Source organism: Erpetoichthys calabaricus, chromosome 5 (assembly GCF_900747795.2).
Source record: "Erpetoichthys calabaricus chromosome 5, fErpCal1.3, whole genome shotgun sequence".
Lineage (NCBI taxonomy): Eukaryota > Metazoa > Chordata > Cladistia > Polypteriformes > Polypteridae > Erpetoichthys > Erpetoichthys calabaricus.
This window is the reverse complement of record NC_041398.2, coordinates 5,890,608-5,916,365: the sequence shown is the minus strand read 5'-3', so window position 1 is coordinate 5,916,365 and position 25,758 is coordinate 5,890,608. Positions and strand designations below refer to the sequence as shown.

At 40.1% G+C, this 25,758-nt stretch overlaps 3 protein-coding genes and 1 long non-coding RNA gene across 14 annotated transcripts in view; 2 read left to right on the top strand and 2 right to left on the bottom strand.

The window, feature by feature from the left end:
* LOC114652512 (tripartite motif-containing protein 16-like) overlaps positions 1-25,758 on the bottom strand; it is a 979,029-nt gene that overhangs the window by 573,758 nt on the left and 379,513 nt on the right. The gene's annotated exons all lie outside the window — the stretch shown is intronic.
* Positions 1-25,758, top strand: part of LOC114641503 (tripartite motif-containing protein 16-like) — a 1,283,323-nt gene that overhangs the window by 1,034,682 nt on the left and 222,883 nt on the right. The gene's annotated exons all lie outside the window — the stretch shown is intronic.
* Positions 1-25,758, top strand: part of LOC114652554 (E3 ubiquitin-protein ligase TRIM47-like) — a 156,023-nt gene that overhangs the window by 124,384 nt on the left and 5,881 nt on the right. The window lies entirely within an intron of this gene.
* LOC127527875 (uncharacterized) lies at positions 18,659-19,494 on the bottom strand. Its single transcript, XR_007935044.1, has 2 exons — positions 19,283-19,494; positions 18,659-19,241 (listed from the first exon to the last, which is right to left on the bottom strand). It is a non-coding gene; the product is annotated as an uncharacterized LOC127527875 (long non-coding RNA).

Here is a 25,758-nt window from a genome sequence, read left to right as displayed (position 1 = left end):
GTGGGGGGAGTACTTCGAAGACCTCCTCAATCCCATTAACATGCCTTCCAATGAGGAAGCAGAGCCTGGGGACTCAGAGGTGGGCTCCCCCATCTCTGGGACTGAGGTCACCGAGGTGGTCAAAAAACTCCTTGGTGGCAGGGCCCCGGGGGTGGATGAGATACACCCGGAGTTCCTCAAGGCTCTGGATGTTGTAGGACTGTCTTGGTTGACACACCTCTGCAACATCGCATGGACATCAGGGACAGTGCCTCTGGATTGGCAGACCAGGGTGGTGGTCCCCCTCTTTAAGAAGGGGGATCGGAGGGTGTGTTCCAACTACAGAGGGATCACACTCCTCAGCCTCCCTGGAAAAGTCTATTCAGGGGTCCTGGAGAGGAGGGTCCGTCGGATAGTCGAGCCTCGGTTTCAGGAGGAACAGTGTGGTTTTCGTCCTGGTCGCGGAACAGTGGACCAGCTCTATACCCTTAGCAGGGTCCTGGAGGGTGCATGGAAGTTTGCCCAACCAGTCTACATGTGTTTTGTGGACTTGGAAAAGGCATTCGACCGTGTCCCTCGGGGAATCCTGTGGGGGGTACTCCGAGAGTATGGGGTACCGGCCCCCCTGATAAGGGCTGTTCGGTCCCTGTACGATCGGTGCCAGAGCTTGGTCCGCATTGCCAGCAGTAAGTCGAACCCGTTTCCAGTGAGAGTTGGACTCCGCCAGGGCTGCCCTTTGTCACCGATTTTGTTCATAACTTTTATGGACAGAATTTCTAGGCGCAGCCAGGGCGTTGAGGGGGTCCGGTTTGGTGGGCTCAGGATTGGGTCACTGCTTTTTGCAGATGATGTTGTCCTGTTTGCTTCATCAGGCCGTGATCTTCAGCTCTCTCTGGATCGGTTCGCAGCCGAGTGTGAAGCGGCTGGGATGAGAATCAGCACCTCCAAATCCTAGACCATGGTCCTCAGCCGGAAAAGGGTGGAGTGCCCTCTCAGGGTTGGTGGCGAGATCCTGCCTCAAGTGGAGGAGTTCAAGTATCTCGGGATCTTGTTCACGAGTGAGGGAAGAATGGAGCGTGAGATCGACAGGAGGATCGGTGCAGCATCCGCAGTAATGCGGGCGCTGTATCGGTCTGTCGTGGTGAAAAAGGAGCTGAGCCGCAAGGCGAAGCTCTCAATTTACCAGTCGATCTATGTTCCTACCCTCACCTATGGTCATGAACTATGGGTAGTGACCGAAAGAACGAGATCGCGAATACAAGCGGCTGAAATGAGTTTCCTCTGCAGGGTGTCTGGGCTTTCCCTTAAAGATAGGGTGAGAAGCTCAGTCATCCGGGAGGGGCTCAGAGTAGAGCCGCTGCTCCTCCGCATCGAGAGGAGTCAGATGAGGTGGCTCGGGCATCTGATCAGGATGCCTCCTGGACGCCTCCCTGGTGAGGTGTTCCGGGCACGTCCAACCGGGAGGAGGCCCCAGGGAAGACCCAGGACACGTTGGAGGGACTATGTCTCTCGACTGGCCTGGGAACGCTTTGGGATTCTCCCGGAAGAGCTAGAAGAAGTGGCCGGGGAGAGGGAAGTCTGGGCATCTCTGCTCAAGCTGCTGCCCCCGCGACCCGACCTCGGATAAGCGGGAGACAATGGATGGATGGATGGATGGATGGATGGATTTCCCAGGTCTTCATTCTAAACTTCTCTGTTAGCATTTCTTTTACATTTTTCATTGCCTCTCCATCACTTGCAGCTAGTAGTATCAAATCATCAACCCAAATAATAATTGTTATTTTGTCATATCCAGTTTCTTCGGTAGACACACAATGGTCAGCCGGATTTTGTAGAAATCCATTTTTTTGTACCAATTTCTGCCTGACTGTTTTAACCCATACAATGATTTCTCCAAGTTGCTTACTAATTTTTCTCCTTTCTCAGAATCAACCTCAGATCCTTCTGGCTGTTCCACATACACTTCACAGTCTATCTGCACATACAAGTATGCAGTTTTTACATCCATCTGATGTAACGACATACCGTTCTGTGCAGCTATTTGGATCAAAACTCTTATGCTTGTCATATTTGCAGTTGGAGAAAAAGTCTCTTGATAATCTTCTCCTGCCACCTGACTGTACCCTTTAGCTACACACCTCGCTTTGTACGTCTCAGAAACATCAGGATTGTTCTTAATGGCAAACAGCCATCAACCCCCACTGCATTGTTACCCTCAGGTAAGGTGGTTAACGTGAAAGTCTTCTTTTCTTTCAAGGAGTTAATTTCTTCCTTCATTGCATTCTTCCACTCACTGGATTGATTGGAATTTACAGCTTCTGTAAATGTTTGTGGCACCTTACTTATAATATTGTAACAATAATCAGTATTAACTGTTGTGTGGTCATTGTTATCTATATCAAATACATAACCATCCAAGTATGCTGGCTTCCTATGCTCTCTGCTGGGATAGCGTGTATCTGGATTGTCTTGGTTATCTGCTCCAGTTTGATTTCCATGAACCTGTACTGGCTCTTCATCAGTAATGTCAGAACTACCAATAATTCTGCTAATCTGCCTAGTATGACCCCTCCTCAGGTCATAATCATCACTGTCATCAATCTGTTCCCGGTCAGTTTGTGTGCTCTGCTCTATCCTACCCTTCTCAATAAACTTCACTAGTCTGTGCTTTAGGACCCTGCCAGTACCTGGATAGTAGATGATGTAGGCTGGGCTATACTTGTCATAGCCAACAAAAGCACCTTTCTCACACCTACTGTCTAACTTCTTTTTGTCTTGTTTGTGTGCATAGCATACTGACCCAGATGTATGCATCCCAGAAACATTAGGCCTTTTCCCTCTCAACAGAACATATGGTGTCTGTTTGGTGTGATTGCAGTAGCACCTGCTCCTGATTATCGCTGCTGTTGGCACCGCATACATCCATAGCTCTTTGGGGAGGTTACTCTCAATGCACAGGCACCTGGCCATGTCACATAGTGTTCTCCACTGTCGTTCAGCAGGACCATTCTGGTCAGGTGAGTAAGGTGCAGAGGTTTCATGCCTGATACCATTTTTGGTCAGCAATGATTTAAAGCTTTCTGACATAAATTCTGTACCATTGTCTGACCACCTGCACACACTTGATTTAAGTCCTCAGTGAATACCATCATATATTTATACCCCCCTTTTGATCCTGGGTCAATTGGACCTGCTAAATCTGTGTGAACTAATTCAAATACTTCTTTGGCTCTTTTGTCAGGACATCTGTTTCTGCTATGGGTACATTTTCCTTGAATGCAAACTTCACAGGTAAGACTGGTCTTATCGCCATTACCCTTGATTTTTAACCTGTCAACAACATGTTGTAGCTTCAATATGTCATAATAATTACAATGGCCAAGAATTTCATGCCATGTCTGCATATCCTGATAACTTTTACAACTGTCATCGTTTCCATCACGGTATACCGTGTTTAAGAAGTACAGTCTGTTATACTCTTTGATGTCAAATGAATGACTGTCTTTCAGCTGAATTATATCTCTGTCTTGCTAGAAGATCACGCTGGCTCCACTGGCCGTCACTGCCTTCACTGAGAAAATGTCCTCTGAGTACGAAGGAATGTACAGTGCGCCTCTGAGTGTCACTGTGCACTGTCGTCCTCTGCTGTCAATCAGCTCCACTTCCACATCTCCTCTCCGTTGTGCGATTCCTCTGGTTTTGGTTCCATCAGCCAGCTCCATGGTGTGCCTCCCTGGCTGGAACTTGTCACCAAATGTCTTAAACCTTTTGATGTCTGTAATGATATGGGATGTTGCTCCTGTGTAGACCTTCAAGCCTTTTAGCTTCAGCCTTGGCTGGCTCAGGTTTTCACTTGTCTTGAAAGCATAAGTGTGTTCGGTGTCCTCCTCAGCCATCGGCTTCGGCACGTTGCATCTCTGTGTGTCTTACTTTTTCAATAGCTGCACCACTGGGTCCGTCCAGAACGCTTTTTTCAGACATGCTCTGGCTATATGTCCTTTCTGACCACAACTATAACATATAATATCAGCCTGGCTTTGTGCTGGAGCACTGCTGGGCCTTTCTGCTATCTGGACTCTCATTACGTGATCATCTGATGCACCAACACTGTATTTCTCCGTGTCTTTGTAACTTCTCAATTTTACTTTAAAGTCTGCAAAGGTTATAGTCTCATCGCTATGCGTCACAGACACAGTAAACGGCTTAAATGTTTCTGGAAGGCTCTTCAACATCATTGCTATCAGGAGACCGCCACTTAATGTTTCTCCCACACTTCTTTGCGCTGTAATGGCGTTCTCTGCGCGTATTATATAATCGGTGACGCTTTGTCCATGTGCCTTTTGTAATTAGGTCAACTCAGTGTACAAACTAATTATTCATGGCTTGCCCTTACCAGCGTAATAGTCTCTTAAGATGTTTAGTGCTTTTCTGCCGTCATCTGCAAAGGTTCTTATCGTCTAGAAACTCTATTAATTCAGCATAGCCCTCACCATTTCTTTCGGCGTCTTCCTCTCTGTCTTTATCTTCACTTGGCTCATGCAGTATCGTCTCTCTTAACCCTTGTAACGGCAGATGGCCAAAAAATTTTGTTTCCCACAGGTCGTAGTTCTTCTCTTCTCCATCGAACGCTAACCTACTCCACAGAACAGGTTACCCTGTTCACTCTTTTTAATTCCAGTAGCCCGTGCGTCTGCAGTACCCGCCATGCTGTTTTACTCAAAATTTCTTGCCAATTAACTCACGCATGTCCTGGACCAATAAACTGTTGGCACGTAGACCAAATGTCCTTGTGATGGCAAGAAAATTATTAACAGTGTATGCTGTAATATACTGACGTCGGAAGAATAACAACAATCTCTTAAGTTTCTTGATCAGCGTAAAATACACCGTTCATGCTGTCTCCTTGTATTGTAAAAAAAATCTTTTACATGCACATGCACACCACCGTGCACCAAAATCACGCGAGCACTTAAAAAGGGAACACATCTTTCTATTGAGAGCATTTTACATTTATATGTCAACACCCAGTCAGCAGTTCATGTATGTAGAATCTTTCAGGAGGTTGCATGTTAAATGTGTCTTTTCGTTTCTGATCGCTATATGGCACTTTGGGACAATTCGCTATAAACTGTTTCAGCCAATCGGCGCCTTCCAAACACGCAGCAGGACAGCGTGAGCCTTCATTGTCTTATGCGGCGCGGCCTCTTCGTTTCATTGTCTTATATTGAGTTGTTAGACTATTTACTGTTAAGTGCTGTTTGAGCTGCTGTTTAGTACAACAGGTGGCTTACTGAGCTCTTAAATCGATATAGAAATGAACACAGAAGCCTCCTAAATGAGTTATTGAAATGTCTATGTTTACAGTGTCCGTTTTAGGAAGTCGTAGTTTTTATTACGAATTATATTTTCTCAGTGGCACATATTATCCGTTACACTAACGAGTCCCGCATCATTGAGATTCTGTTTTATATTCTTCAGTGTTTCTCAACCTGTGCGGCGGCCCCCCCTAGGGGGGTGCGAAGTAACAAAAAGGGGGGCGCGAAGATGTGAAAAAAAGAAAACAAGAATCGAAAATATGAAAAATACATCTATTGAAACGAAAACAAATTAACTTAAACTACATTCTGATACTAGAAAAATAAATATAGAGTTAGATAAATGTCGATAAAAGTTAAGTACAGTATACTGAAAAAAATCATTTTTTGGTCTAGCTTATTTTACTCATATAAATGAGTTTATTTTACATACAAATGGTAAAATTTAGAATTTACTTATATTTACTACTTTACCCAACAAAATACAAGGACTTTCAACTTTACATTACTTATTACATTGCCTCTACTAAGTTTTTTGTTTAAATCCAATTATACATAGTTGGGCAGTCTTTTACTTTTGCGCATGCACACTGAGCAATTTCTCACTCGTTCACAGTGATCATCATACGGGTATGCTCACTGAAGAGCTTCTGATTTGTGCAAATTAATCACCTGTATTTATTACAAGTAACTTTTATTCTCCTCGTAATCAAAACCTGTTGAATGTCCTTTTTTTTTTCCTCTGTTCCAAACGCCATTTTTCAGCACTTGTTTCACGATAATCAAAGTTTGCACATTTTGCAACTGGATTTATAAATTACATAGAGCAATTAATTATCTGAAGACACTGAGATATACAGTTGCTTGTGTAAGTTTAAAAAATCTTTAACGAAGATCTTACATTCGGCGTACTTTATAAAATACTTGTGTATATACAGTATCGCCAGATTCAATATAAAGGTACTTCCTGGGTAAAAACAAAGTTTAAGAATACAGTAGGTAACTTATGATGCGACAAAAACGTCATTGCAAGAGAGAAAATGGGGAAACTTAAAGAAGACTACATATCGTTTCTGCGTTATTAAGTTGTTGAATTGATATTTTATGTATTATATTTTTCTGATTCATGGCACATATACAAATGGTTATTTATAAGAGGTATTCATTATTTTCTATCAGAATGTTTAATGTATTCTCTTAGTATACTATTTTGTATGGATTGCAGGTGGCAGCCAGTATTAACAGATAATTTGTATACAGTACTATCTTATAAAGGAGATATATCTCTGAGTTATGTTATTATGTTATTATGGTAAAGATAAATTATTTGGAAATCGCAAGTAAAATTAATTTTGCCATTTGTTTACTATTTTTACACAAACACATTATACATTCATGCAAAATGTTTTGTGTGTTTAAATTTATGACAGGTAATCACCAGTAAATATATATTTATAGCTGCACTTGATACTACTCCATGTCTAAAATTACATATTTATTTTTAATAATTAATGCTGCATTATTTGCAATTCTTGTAGGTGTGAAATGAGGTGGTATTGTAATTGCTGCAGATCTGCTTAAGCACTACTGACTTCTTCACAGCAGTTTTGCTCATGGTCAGATTTGTGCAGTAGCAGAAGCAAAGCACCCATGTTTAAAGGAGCCAGGCTCTTAGTCTGGTTATTAGGGTTGGCAGACCAGCTTAAAATATAAAATGGCCAATTACAGGACAACATTAAGGTCCCTTGGATGCCCTTAGCTGAATTCATTAAAGAAGCAGTTGCAGGAAAAGTCTTCAGCAAGAAATATTAAAAAACCCAAGAAAGCTGAAGTGATTTGTCTTCCACCTTATCCAGCTGGGGAAATAAAACAAAGTCTTGAAAAAGAAAGAGAGGAGCTTTTGAGTGAGGTGAGGAAGAAAGATAATCACAGTGTTATCACCCAAAAAATGGCCAAAACATTTTCTCTCCAAAGGATTGAAGATTTCAAAGCAAGATGGCCAGCTCTCTGCAATGCCACTCAGGTACTGAAAAAATGTAAGTAATTTATCTTCTAAATTATTTTACATTGTTAAAGTTTCTTTTTTCTGTGTAATATGGTGTAGTTTTAGAGCTTTTAAAAAACCACCTGTTTGTTATCATTTCAGAATTGTTTGTAATTAGTTCCACTTTATGGTTTGTGTTCTATGTGTGCAGATCAGCAAAGAATTCCTAAGAATCCCAACAATCCATCTGGTTACAAAGTTTACATCTTCCCTGGATAAATTCACACCAAAGCTGATAAGCATTTTCCGTAATAAGGGAGGTGCCGTAGAAAAAGAAATCCAGATGATGCTAGATATCTTATGGGGTAAGAAACATAAGTAAATTCTTGCAGAGATATTTATTAAATGACCTGGTTTGGTTGCTTTTTCACAATGCCTCTTAATACTGATTTAAACAGGAAAATACTCTCCACAAGTGAAGAGAGCTTGTTCTCTGCTGTTTGATAAAGTACCTTGGTGAAAATGTGGAGGATCTTCTCAGAGTACAGTATGTGGTAAGTGGATCAGCTTTATTTTTTTTCCTCTTCTGTTTGCGGAGATAGAGCCGGTATCTCAACATTGCATTGACTGAGTGGAGTTAAAAAAAAAAAAAAAAAAACTATACAATGACAACTCTAAGAAACTAATAAATAAAATATATACTATTATAATATGTTAGTAACACTATATTCTTTCACTCAGTAGTTTATATTACTTTAATTTTTCTTTGCTTTGACAGTATATCACCCTGTTGCATGTCAAAAATAACACATATGGGTGCTGATGCATAAAACATTGAAAACCAAAGAAATGGCCAAGTCAAATTTAGAAAAGGCTTGAAAGAAAAGCAATTGATTTCATTTGTTGGGTGATGCCCTCTACACTGGATGTCAACCATCCTGATTATAAAACATTAGTAATCTGACATTTTTTTCACGAACACTTTGATATTGTTTGGTACTATCCAGAATTTGTTTCTATTAAATTGTATTGTGTCACGATTCGCTTTGCTTTTTTTGCTTTAAAACCTGAGATTAAAATTCTTCTCAGCCAGCTCTACCAGCGTAGGACAAGGAACAGTTAAAGTGTTTATTTTTTGGTGGAGTATTCCTTTGAAATATAGATGTATTTGTTATTGATATTAATTATGGCATTTTATTTTCTTTAGGATGTTGAAGCTGATAGTAGTCAGTCTGACTGGAGTCAGTATGCTCTCAAACTATTTGTGGCAAAGCATGAAGGAGCTCCTGATGCAGAACCAGCAGATGTTGGTGTGATTGTTGAGTGAACTGAATCTGTAAATAATTTTAGTGAATTTGCAACAGCATGTGCCATGTTACTATGTGTTATATATTCACTGAATCGAAGTTACCCTAAAGAGCTTAGATATAGTCAGTCAGTTATTTCCCAATCCGCTATATCCTAACTACAGGGTCACGGGGGTCTGCTGGAGCCAATCCCAGACAGCACAGGGCGCAAGGCAGGAACCAATGCCAGACAGGGCGCCAACCCACCGCAGAGCTCAGATATACTTTAGAAGTATTCCAAAAATTATTTTTGGAATTGAATGGTCTCAAACGTAGCTCAAAAGTTCTTTCTTTAAAAAAAAGTTAATGTGCTAATGTTAGTGCTTTATTTTTTGCATCAACTCTATTTACTGCAATATTAGAAAACCATATTGTTTTGTATTTATGTATATACAGGGTATGACCATATTTCGGTCAAAAAAAGCATTGTTTACTGGATTTTTTTTGTATTTACCTACCAATATAGAGGCCCTATTTTACATAAGAATTTATTAAGGTGGGCTGCACGGTGGCACAGCAGTAGTGCTGCTGCCTCAGAGTTAGGAGACCCGGGTTCGCTTCCCAGATCCTCCCTGCGTGGATTTTGCATGTTCTCCCTGTGTCTGTGTGGGTTTCCTCCCAGAGTCCAAGGACATGCAACTTAGGAGCATTGGAGATCCTAAATTGTGCTTGGTGTGTGCACTGTAAAAAAAACAACTTCAAAAATGTTAATTGAGCTCGACTTTAAAAGTTAAATGAACTAGCAGTTCATTAAAATGTTGAATCAACTTTAAAAAATAATTAAATTCAGTGTTTTTAGCTTTGTGTTATGGGAATGTGCGAAAGAAAGTTTAGGGAACTTAATAATTTAAGTTTATAACTGGTTTTGATACTCCACGATATTGCACATGCTCATTGCATTCTTTGATGCTCTTATGTTAGGAGCCATTTTGGGTTAGGCAGGGGTGTCGAACTCCACTCCTGGAGGGCCGCAGTGGGTGCAGGTTTTCATTCTAACCATCTCCTTAGTTAGTGATCAGATTTTGCTGCTAATTAACTTCTTTTGCCTTTGTTTTAATTGACATGACTCAGACCACTTAGTTGTTTCTTTTTCCTTAATTAGTAGCCAAACAATAATGAGACACAAAACAAGCCACCACATGGCCAGCTAACATGTGCTCATCACACAATAGCTGAAAATAAAGAAATGTGAAAGTCTCAGTAAAACAGAAAATCAATAGTTTGGGAAATGTCTGCTGTGGCAGAATGAAAGCAGCAACAAGCTATTGAATTAAATGACGGGTTTAATTAACAGCAAGAATCAGCATCTCATTAAGATACTGGTTGGAGTGAAATTGGTTGGAGTTTGAATCCCCAATTTAATTGGTGTTCTGTTGGCTCGTTTCATGTCTCATACCTGTTTGGCTGTCATTTAATGAAGAAAAGAATCAATTCAGTGGACTAAAACCTTAAAAACAGGGCTAAAGAAAAGAAGTTAATTAGCAGTGAAAACTTGTCGTTTATTACGAAAAGGGTTAGAATGAAAACCTATTGCCACTACAGCCCTCCAGGTCTGGAGTTCGACGCTCCTGGATTAAGGTAATTTCTCGCTAAAGTAAGCGTTATTACTTTCTCTATCGCAATTTTCTTCAGTTTCTCCGAGAGAAGAGCGCTAATACAAATTCTTTATCAGCTTGAAACAAAAAGGCGATATCTTTAGGCTTAATAAGGTAAGGTTACATTAATCTGCTTAAGTCACGCATTATATAAACAATTTTGATGAATATATATTTAGGATTTAATAAAGACTAAAGTATTCTACATGTTGAGGGTTCGGTCTGTTTGATGTTGTTTTCGCCGTGTTTTAGTTCCAGATTGTTTTACAAATGTCGAATTTCTCCTGTTTAGTACAGTGTTATTTATCACTTTGAAGGGTGTTCGAGTGTGAGCACTCTGGAGAGACATAAAGTTCTCTTGTAGAAAACCTGGGCTCTCGAGAACTTGTGGTCTAAACGGTTTGAAATTGGGACTTTGAAGCTTCATGTCTCCGAAATGAAAAGAAGTGTTATTAAACCCAATTGTAGACAAAATCTACATTTTCCCAAAACTTGTTTATAAGCGTTACATTTTCCAGAAATGTCCCTATTTTTGTAAAAATGAACAGTAGTTCTCAAAACGCAATAAAAGTACGAAACTTGTGCAAAATAATAATAATAATAATTCATTACATTTATACACATAAAATCGGCACCAATGTATAGAATACAAGTTGTAAATTTTGTGACAGCAATTACATTTTTTGTGAACGTTACTGATTATTTTCAAATCGCCTTGCACTCTTTAAGATTCAACTTTATGACGAAAGATTGATGAAATGTGACCTGGGTGAACAGAAAACGTCTCCGCTTCTGTCAGAAATGCATACTTACCCTGGCGCGATCCGGTTTGTACAGTACATCTCGGAGAAGATGAAAAAGATACAGGACGTGGGGAATACGCAGTGGTTTTGTTAGTAAAATAGATTTCATCTGGCTTTACTTTCTGGGATGAATCCCAACTGCATTTTGGCCAAATTCAGATCGTATCGTCACTTTGTTGTTTCCTGATAGTCTCAGGCCTAGCATATTCCAAGGTTATGGAAAAGTTTTCCACTGTCGTTGAGATTGGCAGAATCTTCGGGTGTCAAAGTGGGACGCATCTGTTCTGGACTGGCTTTTGGGTAGCTCTGTCATCTGAGGGTTATGTTTTTACTATCTTTTTAATATTTCATTTTATTCCATATTTTACATTGCTTTGTGACTTTTGGCTGTGAAGTGCTTTATAAATACATTTTTACTTTTACTTTTTCATTTTTAAAATAGTGCATAACTTACATAGTGTAAAGTCAACTACGTAAAGGCCGGAGTTATACATCACGCAACGCGACGCATGCTGCAGCGGACGCTCCTGCTACACAAGCGTTGAAGTGTTTATACTTGCACGCGTACTTTACGTAAATCTGGAGGAATCCGCCAGGTGGCAGTGTGAGATATTATCACGGTGAGAACATGTCCGGCTTCTCTGTGTTGCCTAGAACACCCATTAAATTCCGATGACACCTTACTGCAATATCTCTGAAAAGGATGTTTATTGATTAAATCCAGGGATGTGTCCATTCCAGCAAGCATCGGGCACAAGTGAGAAATAATCTCTGGATGATGCCTCAGCTCATCACAAGGTGAATACAAGCACACAAATACACTAGCATCATTTTAGCGGCACCAAATCCCCAAATCTGCATATCTTTGGAAGGAAACTGGAGCACGTTGGAAAACGTGTAAACTCCAGGCAGGGAATACCAGAGATGTGACTCCCTGCAAGACAGCAGCGCTAACGCTAAAGCACCACAAATACATCTGTATGTCTGCATTTTGCTTCACCACATCGAACCATTTATCAAATATCGAAGCGCGCACACTGATCTCGTAGGATCCGCAAAGCGGCATTCTGTCACATTTAGATAGTAACCAGAGACTCTGACGTCACATTCTAACTTTTAGCACACTGCGCCCCCCTACTTTTTGCTGGTACTGCAACTCACGCACACGTTGCATTAATTTCTGAGGACCTGCTCAGAGGACGCATCAAATGAATGCTCAGAACGTGTGGCGGCCATGATGCGAGCGTGTACGCGTTCTGAGTGTGAAGTATAAATGAGCACTTACAGACAGCAACCCAACATTTATTTTTTTTGAAGGTTAATGCCTATAATGTGCATTTTACGTATCATATTTTGCCTTTTTGTTTAATCGAAGACCCTTAGAAAGACCTATTAAATGACCCCCGATTTCTGTTGCCTGGCGCTACAGCTTCTCAAACGGTAGGTATGCATTTCAAAAATAAAAGACCCCAAATATAACCTGTCAGTATTACATGTCATTTTAAAGGTCTTCATTTGAATAAAAAGGCAAAATATGAATTGCGAAATGTACTTTAGGAACTGAACTTCAAAAAAAATTGATTTGTGTCTGTTTTATCTTTAACACAGTTCACTTTGCATTGGTATAAATTATGCGTTATTTTAAAATTTATTTAAAAAAGCAGTCATGGTCACAAAAAATGTAAAGGCTGTCAAAAAATTCAGTGCTACTCTATATATTTTTGCCGACTTTGTGTGGTATGCACCCATTTCTGACCGTTTTCAGACTTTTACTGTGTTTTGAGAACTATTTTTGATTTTTACAAAAACAGGGACATTTCTGTAAAAAAGGATTTACTTGTAAACAAATTCCCATAGTTGGTTTTAACGATATTGCTCTTTTCGTTTTGGAGATATGAAGCCTAATAGTCTGAATGTCAAACTAACTTTACTACAGTACTAGCAAAATACCAGCGCTTCGCAGTGGTGAAGTACTGCTTTAAAATTTTAAATAATAAACTGAGGGAAAATGTACCAATAATTATTTGTTAAGGATCTTTGTTAAGGATACCACGTTGTCAGTTCGCCCCTCCGGTTGTAATATGACCAAGCTGTGCGCTGAGCTTACTCTTGAGCATGCAACGTATAGTTGGCCATGTGAAAAGCAATCTTTCCTCAAATCAATGCCAAGCTTTTGTAGGGTCTGTCCCTGAGACTTATTAATTGTCATTGTGAAGTAGAGCCTTACTGGAAATTGGAGGCGTTTGAATTGAAATGGGAGATCAGAGGGTATAATGGGGATGCGAGGAATAAAAACTCTCTCCCCTGAGCCACCGCCAGTAAAAATAGTTGCCTCAGTTAGGTTCTTTTGCAGGCATGTGACCTGAAGTCTCGTGCCATTACAAAGTTTCGGTGGCTGTAAGTTTCTCAGTAACATTATTGGTGCCCCAACCTTCAAAATTAGATTATGCTCAGGAGTGACTGGAGGATTCAGAGTGTGGACCGAGCTGCAGGTTATGGACGTATATATGTATGTAAGTAGGATTCAGTTAGCGTTGGGAACCCGCGTACCAAATTTCTTGAAGATGGGCCCATTAAGTAACAAAGACCGTTGGAAAGTTCAATATGGCAGCTGACAGTGGTGTCATACCACCGAAATAAGTACGTACATCGGTTTCGGTTAGCACTGGGAAGCCGCCTGCCAAATTTCGTGAAGATGGGGCAATAAATAAAGTTTAACATGGCGGACGTTGTCGACCGTTATGACCGTTACGTGTTGAATTTCGAAATGAAACCTGCTTAACTTTTGTAAGTAAGCTGTAAGGAATGAGCCTGCCAAATTTCAGCCTTCTACCTACACGGGAAGTTGGAGAGTTAGTGATGAGTGAGTCAGTGAGGGTTTTGCCTTTTATTAGTATAGATGTATATGTGTATGTATACTGTATATGTGTGTGTGTGTGTGTGTACATATATATAATATATATATATATATATATATAATATATATATATATATATAATATGTGTGTGTGTGTATGTGTATATATAGTGTATATTATATATATATAGCTGTACCCGGCCACGCGTTGCTGTGGCTCAGTCTGGTTAAATGGAAAAGAAAGAAAAGAGAAAGCGCACGTTTCTAATATGTTTAATTTCACAATGCTTGTGGGTATACAATATTTTTTGTTGTTCTATTGTCTGTGCAGAATGTTAGACTGAATAATATTGTTAAGTTCGTAGACGTCTTTGTTTTTGGCCAATAGCTCGTTCACTCAGCCAATCGTGATTCTTATAATTGATTTGAATATTGGGAAATACTTTTTTAACCAATTCTTCGTTTGACGTCACTAAATTGCAGACGTTATGAGGCAATGAAATTCGTCCTGAGGTCTGATCAACCGGCACCTTTCCATTCCCAATTTCCAGATTTCTCCAACCCCGTTATTGACAATTTGCATTATTTGATTGTAAATGCCTTTTTGCTGAAGCGTTAACTTGGGAATATCTGATTGCACATACGACAAAAGATCACCCGTGTTGTAATTTTGTTCACGACGCAATTCTACATCGAACAAAGCAGCAGCAGATCAATTCGGTGATGGCATTCCCAATTGACTGAGAACTTTGTTCGCGATTTCTAAGCACAAATCTTCAATCATTATCAACGCTTAGTTGTAGATTTCTTCTGTGAAATCCATGTTTATATTTGAATTTTACTTGTGTATTTGACGGAAAATATCTTCAGCCATGAAGGCTGCACCTTAATAATAGTAATAATAATAATAATAATTCTTTATATTTATTTAGTGCTCAATGCACTTTTCTCAATGAGTGTGGAGCCACGTCAACCACCAGCAATGTTTAGCACCCACCTGGACAATACAATGGCAGCCAAAATGCGTCATTACATTCACCACACATTAGTTGTTAGCTGGTGAAGTAGTGAGAGATGGTTAGACAATTAGAGACAGGGGGTAATGAGGGGGCTACAATGACTAGGATGTGGTGAGCAATTCAGCCAGGACATTGGGGTACACCCTACTTTTTATGAGGGATGGCCAGGAATCTCTTTTGACCACAGAGTCTGGTAACCTCAGTTTTATGTCTCATACAAAGGCCAACTATTTTTACAGCGCAGTGACCCCATCACTGCACTGGGCCATTGGGACCCACATTCAGACTACAAGGTAAGCGCTCCCTGCTGTCCTCACCAATACCTCTTCCAGCAGATACCCAAGCTTTTCTAGGTGTTTAGCTTCAGGTGGATGAGCTGTTTTGAAGTTCGTGTCAATGTCCGTGTCAATTTATTTATATAGCACATTTAAAACAACATAGTAATGCTGTGGCCAAAGTGCTTTACAATAATAGAATAAAAGAAAAACAAAACAGATTAACATAGAACAAATAGAAATAAAATATATGAGCATAAAATAAAATATATAATAAATAGAAGTAATGTTATATACATAAAAAATAGAAGTAATGTTATATAATCACAAAGAGGAAACCATCAGTATTACTGAAGGTAACTGAATGCAAGTGAGTAGAAATGAGTCTTTAGTCTTGTTTTAAACAGTTCAATTGTAAGACTCCTTTATATGATGAGGTAAAGAGTTCCACAGGCGAGGCGTAGCAGCTGTAAAAGCCCTGTCCCCTTTGGTTTTACACTTAGTACGAGAGACAACAAGAGACAGCTGACCAGAAGATCTAAGCACTCTAGATGGCTGATGTAAAACACACAGTTCAGATAAATAGGCAGGAACAAGTCCATGTAAAGATATAAAAACTAGCAGCAGGATTTTAAAATCAATTCGAAAACTGACAGGCAGCCAGTGTAAAGAAGCTAAAATAGGAGAGACAGAGTCCAACTGTAACCTGTGTATCAAGGATTTATTAATCCCAGAATACAGCAAGTTGCAGTAATCGAGGCGAGAAAAAATAAATGCATGAGTAGCTTTCTCAAGATCCCTAGAAGATAAAAAAGGCTTTATCTTACCTAATAGAGAAAGTTGGAAAAAGCAACTCTTGACTACAGAATTTATTTGTTTCTCAAAAGAGAGGTTACTGTCAAAGGTAACACCAAGATTGCGGACTTGAGGTTTGGAAAAGAGAGAGCCGAGAAGTCCAAGAACAATTTGGGCTTTAGCTGATGGACCTACTATAAGCACCTCTGTTTTATTTTAATTTAGATCAAGAAAATTATTAGCCATCCAGGATCTTAGTTCAGAAAGACAGTTGTGTTCAGTTGTGAACAGAAGGTCATGTGGTGTGGCTGCTGGCTACAGAAGAACAAGTGCAGGAGAAGGAAACTGGCATATAACCAAATGTTGTATGAACCTCTATGTGTCTCAGAGACATCTGTACCTTTGTTAGTGTAGGTGACAGCGAGTGTCTAAGTGGGGCACTAAGAAGTGACAGGCTGGAGGGGTAACTCTTATGTACTTATGAGGAATGAATTCTGTGCGGGGTACAACAGAGTGACTGGCAGCAGGGCATCACTTATACCAAACTGTGTGACTAGGAACTGTGTATGTGTGTGTGTGCGTGTGTGTGTGTGTGCGCGTGTGTGTGTGTGAATTGTAGGGTGCAGGAGTAGACCAGCCTCTTCAACAGACTTGATTAAGTCTCACAAATCCTGTGACAATATGACTTGTATAACCAAGAAAATCTAAAAAACTGTGAAGGAGCCAAGAGTGGTGAGCACCTGCTGTGTGTTACGTGTGTGTGTGAGTGTGTCTGTCTGTCTGTTATTTTAATGTTTAAGACATTTTCTTATTCCTATTATCCTTGTGTTTATCAGTGATTCATATTATTTTGTTATTTAAACTAAGTGGCTTCAGTTACCTTGATGAAGTCTAAGAGCTGAGGGCTTTACTGAAATATCTGATAAATTACTGACATGGACAAAGAAAAAAAAACAAAAATTCATCATTTGAAGGATTAACATCAACCAGTCAATTAACTGTTCACCCTCAGTGTCTCCTTAGATGTTCTCTCTGTGAGCTCTCAGCTTTCTCTTTAAATCTCCTCCTCCTCCTCCTCCTCCTTCTCCTCCTCACTGACCACAAACTTTCACTTTCGTTTCTTCACAAGTCACTTCCTTGTTTGTCTGACTGATTCTCTCTGCCTGCCTCTCCTCAGAATGATGATGGCTGAAGCCCAGCTGTTTGTATCACAGGACGAGTTCACCTGCTCAATGTGTCTGGACACCCTGACTGACCCCGTCACCATCCCCTGTGGTCATAATTTCTGTCTGAAGTGCCTCACGGACTGCTGGGATCAGAGCCAAGAGTGCAGCTGTCCTCAGTGCAGACACACCTTCACCACAAGGCCTGAGCTGAACAGAAACACTCTGCTGAATGAAGTCATCAAGAAATTTAAGAGGCCGAGACTCAGTCCTCCATCTCAGAATTATGCTGGCCCTGGAGACGTGGAGTGTGACTTCTGTACGGGGAAGAAGTTCAGAGCGGTGAAATCCTGTCTAACCTGCATGGCTTCCTACTGTCAGACTCACCTACAGCCTCACTTTGAAGTAGCAGCCTGGAAGGACCACAAGCTGGTTGATCCTGACAGAAATCTGAAGGAGAAACTCTGTGAGAAACATCGGAAAGGTCTGGAGATGTTTTGCAGAACCGACAAGATGTGCATCTGCTTGATGTGTGTGGTGACTGGACATAACGGTCATGAAATGGTAGAGCTGGAGAGAGAGAGGGAAGAAAAAGAGGTGAGTGTGGGTTAAGTGTTTAACAGAAAAAAATAAAATAACAGGAGTTAAGGGATTTGCAATGTAGTGTAACAGATGATTTTATTTATCCATCTTAAAACAGATAGCAGGGAGCTGGAGCATATCCTAGTGACGCTGAGTGGAAGACATGAAACAGTCCAGGATGAGATACACAGTGTGATCCATGGACAATCAAGTCAGCTGAGTGCTCTGATTAAACTGAGCTTACTTTCTTTGTTCTCTCATCAGTTTTCTTTGAGCATCTCAGGCAATAAAGTTCAAACTAGAACCTGCAGACCAGAACTGGCAACTGTCAGGGGTGTGAGCGTCACGTGGGCTACACATAGAAACATCTAACATTCTGACCCTCATGAGGTGTTCTTAACAATATAATGTTACAGTTGGCTGGTGTAAGCATAGTAAGTCACCATGGAGTGTCATTCAAAACATAACACAATACAAGGTTTGGACACACGAACAGAGACACTTTATTGTGCTGCCACATTCTCATGTTCACAGGCAAACAAATGTTAAGCAACCAACTTCTTAAACAACAATGAAGTCTATGAAGTGGCCTTCTAATTTTCAGTTTAATATGAATTAGATCACTAATATCGGCACCTAATTCTTGGTCTATTTAATTTTTTTATTATTTGGCTATCACATTCTTTTACAAAAATCAATTCCTCAGATGACTCTGAAGACAGACAACCACTAGCAGGACAGATTAACATTATTTAGGCAGAAGTCTTTTTCTTAAGCTGCCACCGCCTGCAACTCTTTTATTGACTCTTTATAATTAAGATGTCAGTTCACTTCACCAGGAATCTCCTTGACAGTTCTGGGTGTTAGCAGGATTAAAAATAAGTCGAAGATGACGCCGATGTTAATGGCTTGCCGTGAATTTGATCTGTGTTTTCGTTTTAGCCTGTTGTGTTTATTATTGTGTTTTTTTTCAATTTCATTTTATTTTTTCCGTGTTGACCTATGATCGGCAGATACTTCTAGACATTTGATCTGCTGTCCTGGAATTTAATTTGGCAAGACCATGTTGTGTTTATTGTCCACCTCCAGTGGCGTCAAGTAATACAGTAAGAGGTTTGGTTGACATGCTTGCTCTGGCTGAGATGATGACTTTTTGCCGCCGTCACAAGTAGAGGTGTAGAAGGGGCTCCCGGGCTGGAGTTTTAGTCAAGTCTCGAAGGCTTGTGACTGTTCAATCGTTGACCTGCTTATCATGGGTAGATTGTGAATATGATTGTCAACTTCAACCTCGAAACCTGAGGCTGGTTTTTGATCCGGATTATTCTCCTGTCCGGCTGGGACTCGACTGGTCAACATCCGCAGCTCCTGTTTGATTTCCTGGGTTAACTTGGCGACAGCATTGCGTGCCGGCTTTCTCACCAGGGTAAACTTTTCTAATCTTCGCCAGCTGGATCGGCATACTTTACTGGTGGAAGAATAACCCCCCTATAGGATGGCATTGATCAACACCAGGTCTGTGATAAATAAAACTTTTGTATTAAATGACTTTTTCACAAACAATAGCCTGGACTTTGTGTTCATTGCGGAAACCTGGATTCATGGAGCCGACCTTAGTGCATTTAGTGAGATGGTACCCCCAAGTTGTAATTTCTTAAATTCACCCAGGATTACTGGCTGAGGAGGAGGTCTTGCTACTATTTTTAAAAATGGTTTTATTTGTAAAATTCTAGATGTGGAGCTATACTCAAGTTTTGAAACTGAACTTTATGAAATTAATGGTGAAATGGTGAATCACTTATTTGTGCAGTTGTCCTCCGAAGGTAAATACAAATTTTATTTTATTTTTAGTCTCATTTATTTCAAATTATGATAAATGCTTGATTGTTGGGGATTTTAATATTCATGTTTGCTGCCCTGGTAAGCCTAATGATAAATGATTTTTTGGTTCTTATTAATTCATTTAATTTTGAACAGGTTGTTAATGTGCCCACACATGAACAGGGACATACCCTGGACCTTGTATTAAACCATTGTATTGAGTTAAGGAATATAGAGATACGGGATGTCTCTTATTCTGAACACTATCCTGTTTTATTTGATGTGTCTCATACCATCCTACAGAGAAGTTGTGCTCGATTATTAAATGATGAGGCTGTGAATAATTTTGCTTCACTTTTCAGTGTTGCATCAACTCGCCTTTTCGAGGTAGACGCTGACGGTGGTGTTGATGTCATTGTGTCAGTTTTTAATTCTGATTTAATTATAAATCTGTTTAACTGGAAACTGTTGCTCTTTTAAGAGATTGTTGTGCTAAATCCAAGTGTGCACCTTGGTTTAACAGTGACGTTAAATCATTGTGGCGCTCGTGTAGGCAGGCTGAGCATAAATGGAAGAAGGAGAAATTGCAGATATCTTTCAAGATGTTTAGATCGAGTCTTGTCTACTTTCAGAAAGCTGCTGCGCAGGCTAAAAGAGATTATTTTTTGAACTTGGTGTCTACCAATCTTAATAATCCAAGGTCCACATGTTTCCCGCTGTCATGACTTGTCTCTGGACAGGTGTGAACAGTTTCTCAGGTTTTTTATTGAAAGATTGATATCATACGAGCCTGTATAGTCTCGTCCCCTTGCGATGCTCCCTGTCCTCCTGTCTGTAATGCTGTGCTAGACCAGTTTGAAACAGTGTCCCTTTCTTCACTCATAGACATTATAAATGGACTAAAGATTACTTTTTGCCCTTCTGATATTATTCCAATACGCTTATGGAAAGCATCATTAAATACACTCGCACCACATATATTGCATATTATTAATTTCTCTCTTACCACTGGAACTGTGCCTGTCTATTTTAAATCTTCTCAATTTATCTGCTGCCTTCGACACAATCGACCACAACATCATGATCTCCCGACTCGAATCCTGGGCTGGTGTTTCTGGCTTAGCCCTCGACTGGTTCAGGTCATATTTCTGCAACAGGACTCTTAGAGTCATGCTAGATGATTTTTCATCTGAATCAGTCCCACTCCCATGTGGTGTCCTCCAGGGTTCCATTTTGGGGCCACTACTTTTTTCAATTTACATCCTGCCTTTAGGTGCAATTTTTAGAAAACATGCAATCTCGTATCACCTATATGCTGATGACTGCCATATTTATTTCTCCCTCAAGTCAACTGACTCCACTAAACCTCTTCTCAACTGCTTATCTGACATTAAGGACTGGCTGGCTGTAAACTTCCTTCACCTGAATGATTCAAAAACCGAGGTCATTGTTTTTAGTCCTGACCGCAAACAGACCCTACCCCTTGGCCTCGACTTTCTTCCCATTCCAGTAACCTCGTCTGTTTCCAATTTTGGAATCAAAATGGATATGGTCCTGAAAATGGATGCTTAAGTCAACAGCACAGTAAAATCCTGCTTTTTCCATCTCAGGCAAATTGCCAAACTCAAACCAATTCTGCCTTACCACCTCCTGGAATCAGTAATCCATGCATTCATTACGTCCCGGCTCGACTATTCTAATTCCTGCCTATATGGTATTAGTAAAGCCACTCTTTCTAGACTCCAATAGGTTCAAAATGCGGCTGCAAGGCTTTTAACTGGTAGCAGCAGAAGCCAACACATTACACCGATTTTAAAAACCCTACACTGGCTGCCGGTTAGCTTCAGAATTGATTTTAAGATACTCCTCTTAACCTATAAGGCATTAAATGGTCTCGCCCCTGCCTACTTGAGTGTCTTGCTCCATCGTCACAATCCCCCTCGTGTTCTTAGATCCGCAGATCAGCTGCTCCTAACCGTTCCCAAGGCACATTTTAAAGTTCGTGGTGAAAGGGCTTTTTCTGTCTGTGCACCCAGGCTCTGGAACTCCTTACCTTTAGTGGTTAGGCAAGCCGCTTCAGTCACCACATTCAAATCGCACCTAAAAACGCACTTCTTCACATTGGCTTTTAATTCTTAACCTGTCTTATTAACACTTGCTTTTTGCTATTTCTGTTTTATTGGGTCCCTTGACCTGTTTTTAGTGTCTCTGTTTTAATTCTCTCTTAATGTTTGTTTTTAATATTTTGCTTTTAGTCTCACTTGTTTTAACTGTACAGCACTTCGGTCAGTTGTAATGCTGCGTTTTTAAGCGCTTAACAAATAAAAATGGTATGGTATGGTATGCAGTGGTAAAGCCCTTATTGAAAAAACCTAACCTTAGTAAGGAGGAATTCAATAATTTTAGACCGATTTCTCAACTACCTTTTTTATCTAAAATACTTGAGAAAATTGTTTTACAGCAGCTTCAAAATTTTTTGGATCGTAATGGTGGTCAGTCCGGTTTTAAAACTTATCGCAGCACTGAAACGGCTTTACTCAGGGTTGTTAACAATATTTTACTTTCAGCTGACTCTGGGGTTTCAACAGTCTTAGTGCTTTTGGATTTAACTGCAGCCTTTGATACCATCGATCACAACATATTGTTGTCAAGGCTGGATAAGCGGTTAGGAATCCAAGGGGGTGCACTAAATTTGTTTAAATTTAATTTCACAAATAGGACCTTTTTATTTTGGTAAAAAATCTGTACTTTCCTCTCCTACTCATTTGAAATATGGTGTTCCACAGGGCTCTATTCTGGGTCCTTTGTTATTTTCTTTTTATTTGCTACCCCTTGGATCCATATTTTGAAAATATGGTATTTCATTTCTACGCTGACGATACCCAGATTTATTTACCTATGACTAAGGAGTCCTTAAAGTCACTACATGAATGTTATGATGAGGTCAAACATTGGATGGCCATACATTTTTTGAACCTCAGAGTAAGACTGAGGTTATTGTATTTGGACCAATGGCTTCTGATGGGGCTGTCAGGGATCAGCTCGGTTCATTAACTGAGGTTTGCAAACCCCACGTCAAAAATCTTGGGGTTATCCTTGATTCCGATCTTTATTTTAATAAACAGATTTCATCCGTTGTCAAGAGATGCTTTTTCCAGCTTACGAGAGTCAAACCGTTTCTGGGGCACTCTGATTTAAAGAAGGTATGTCATGTTTTTATTATATCGCGTCTCGATTATTGTAATTCACTTTATTCTGGAATCAGTAAATTTTATCTTTCTCGGCTGCAGTTGGTTCAGAATGCTGCTGCTCGTTTTCTTACCGGGTCTCAGAAAGTTGTGTCCATTACTCCAATTCTGGCCTCGCTTCATTGGCTTCCAGTTGAATTTAGGATTCATTTTAAAATTTTACTTTTGGTTTATAAGTTGCTAAATGATGCTGCCCCATCCTATCTAGCCAAGTTGCTGGGTCCGTATACACCAGTCTGCTCTTTACGTTCCTCTCAACAGCAATTGTTGGTCATGCCAAAGTCTATGATGAAGACAAGGGGTGATCGTGCCTTTGCAGTTCTAGCACCAAAGTTATGGAATGCTCTGACAATTGAAATGACGTCAGCGCCATTAACTCAAATGTTTAGATCAAGACTTAAAACACACTTGTTTTCGATTGCTTTTAACTGTGTATGAGTAACACTGGAATCAATTTTATTAATAATTTATTAATTTTGTTCATATCCATTGTTTTTCTGTAAATTGTTTATCTTCTAATCGGTTCTTTTAACTTATTTGTTTTAGTGATTATGTAATTTTTGTATTTTGTTTATTGATTTATTATTGATATTTTTTGATTTTATTGTACAGCATATTGGTTTACACTTCTGGTGTTTTAAAATTGTGCTTTATAAATACATTTTGATTTGATTTTTTTTATTTGATCTGATCAGTCTGATCAAACACAGCAAATGACACCCAGTGATGTCTCAGTATGGCTCTCTTTATCACTTTGTGACTGAAGAAAGAGCCAAAACTCAACTCCTTGTAAACTTGATAGACAACACTTAGCAGGAATTAAATGTAAAAAGGTTGGATTTCTGTTCATCCAAGACAACTACAGCAGCAAGTCCACTCCTTCCTTTATAACCCTTTCCAAGCACTAGAACTCTTATCTCTTCCCCTGGATTAGCTTCTGTCCTGTAGTAAGACCCTTATTGCGGCCATCACAAATGCTAAATGATCCCTTCTACTCCAAAAGGTAACATAGTGCCAGACTGTAAGAAATGAAGACCACCTCTAGCAGAGCTGGATGTGGGTGGCACACTCAGTCCTGCCTGGCAAAGGAAATCAAAATGCACAAGGCAGGAGAGACCACACATACAACATCTCTGTAGAATTACTGAAGGAGGGAGTCAGGTGATCACAGATGACCCTGCAGATTTCTGTACCAGCTAAAGAGGGTCTGCAAGTGTCAAACCTCAAAAACTGCAAACTACAGTTCAGCCCTCAGCCACAAGGGGCAAGAAGCCTAAAGAGACAAAAGAATCTGTTAGAAGAAAGACAAAGCAAACTGAATGTTCTTCAGATGTGCCAGAGGAAGCTCTCTATGGGTACAACAATCTGGACAAAGCATCACCTCCACTTGTGTGACCATAAACCAAGTCAGGAGTTCACCTGCTCAGAGTCTGAGAACTTCTGACTGTAACTTGGTAGTTAAGATAAAGCCAGTGGATGAATTCTGGGAATTGACATCACCATAACTGTGTGAAGGAGAAGACTTTAGCTGTTGTAAGGGTGTCTTCATACATTCAGGGAGAAAACTAAAGTAGGTGGTATCAGTTCAGATCAGCAGTACACACACACACGCACACACACACACACACACAGATATAGAGGGAAGCTGTAAATGAGCACAACCTGTGAACAAATCCACACTGCCATGACAATGCAGCCTGTAGAAACTTGATTAGTCGCTAAGAACTGATCCATCTAACCTTCTGAAAACTACAACTGACATAAGAACATTTCAAAGCTGGTTCTGAAAGAAGGATTTGTACTGGGAAGGTTTTTGGATTTAAAATGTATATCTTCAGTTGTCCTTATATTATTAGTACATTCTATTTTTTGACTGCAATTCTTGTCCCTGGTGCTCACTATGTGAAGTTTGCATGTTCTCCTCATGTCCATGTGGGTTTCTTCCCATAATCCAAACATATGCATGTTAGGTGGACTGGTGTTGCTAGAATAGATATATTGCGAATGTGTGTGTGTTTGACTTGTAATGGACTGTCTCCTTGTCCTGGTGTTGTCCTTGCCTTGTGTTCAGTGTTTGCTGGTTTAGGCTCCATTTGCCCTGTGATGTTGTTTTAGATAAATGGGTTAACAAAATGGATGAATGCATGGGTGGATTCTTTATTGCACCAGCATGTTTGTGTTAGTTGTTGATAAATCATCTGTCTCCAAGTCTGGGCCTCAGACAGAGAAAGTGAAAGCTGATTTGGGTGAACTTTTGACAATTTATGAACTTGAGCAGATCACTTCATAGTTCTGACGTGCCAAGCTGGGAGGTGAGAGAGAGACTGGATTTACTGTTTGGTAGTTTTGTAATTTAGTTTTTCCCTCTGCAATATCTGAGTTTCCAGACATTTTGATATTTTTGGATGCACAATAAGCTCTTGACAGAGTTGAGTGAGGACATCTGTGCACTTTGTGGTGTAAATCTGAGTTTGGTCTCAATGTGTTTCCATGGATTATGCTGTTTACTGTAGTTGAGATGTCTTAGTTTGTATTAATAATATTCATTAGAGTATTTCACTTTTCAATATTTCCATTATCAGCCATGTTCTTATGAGTATAAAAGATGTGAAGGCTGTCACTACCCACATTGAAGGATCACAGCCACCTGCATAAATAACGTCTGCTCTGCCCTTCCTTCTCAAGTTCTTTTGTGTTCTGAGTCCAGACCATTCCGTCATTGATATGGACCCCCAAGTACATGTAGGAGTGGACCACCTCTTCATCCACTCCCTGAATAGTGACCGGACATAGAGGCTCTTTGGTGTGTGAAAGTCATTGAGCAGTTTGTTGGTTTTGCTGATGTTAAATTCGAGGCAATTCCTAAAGTTCTCCCCCTGACTCCTCTCCCCTGTCTCATCCCCCTTATCAACACACCCCATAAGTGCAGAATCATCTGTGAATTAGGGACCTGACCTGCTGTTATACAGTGACCTCCATA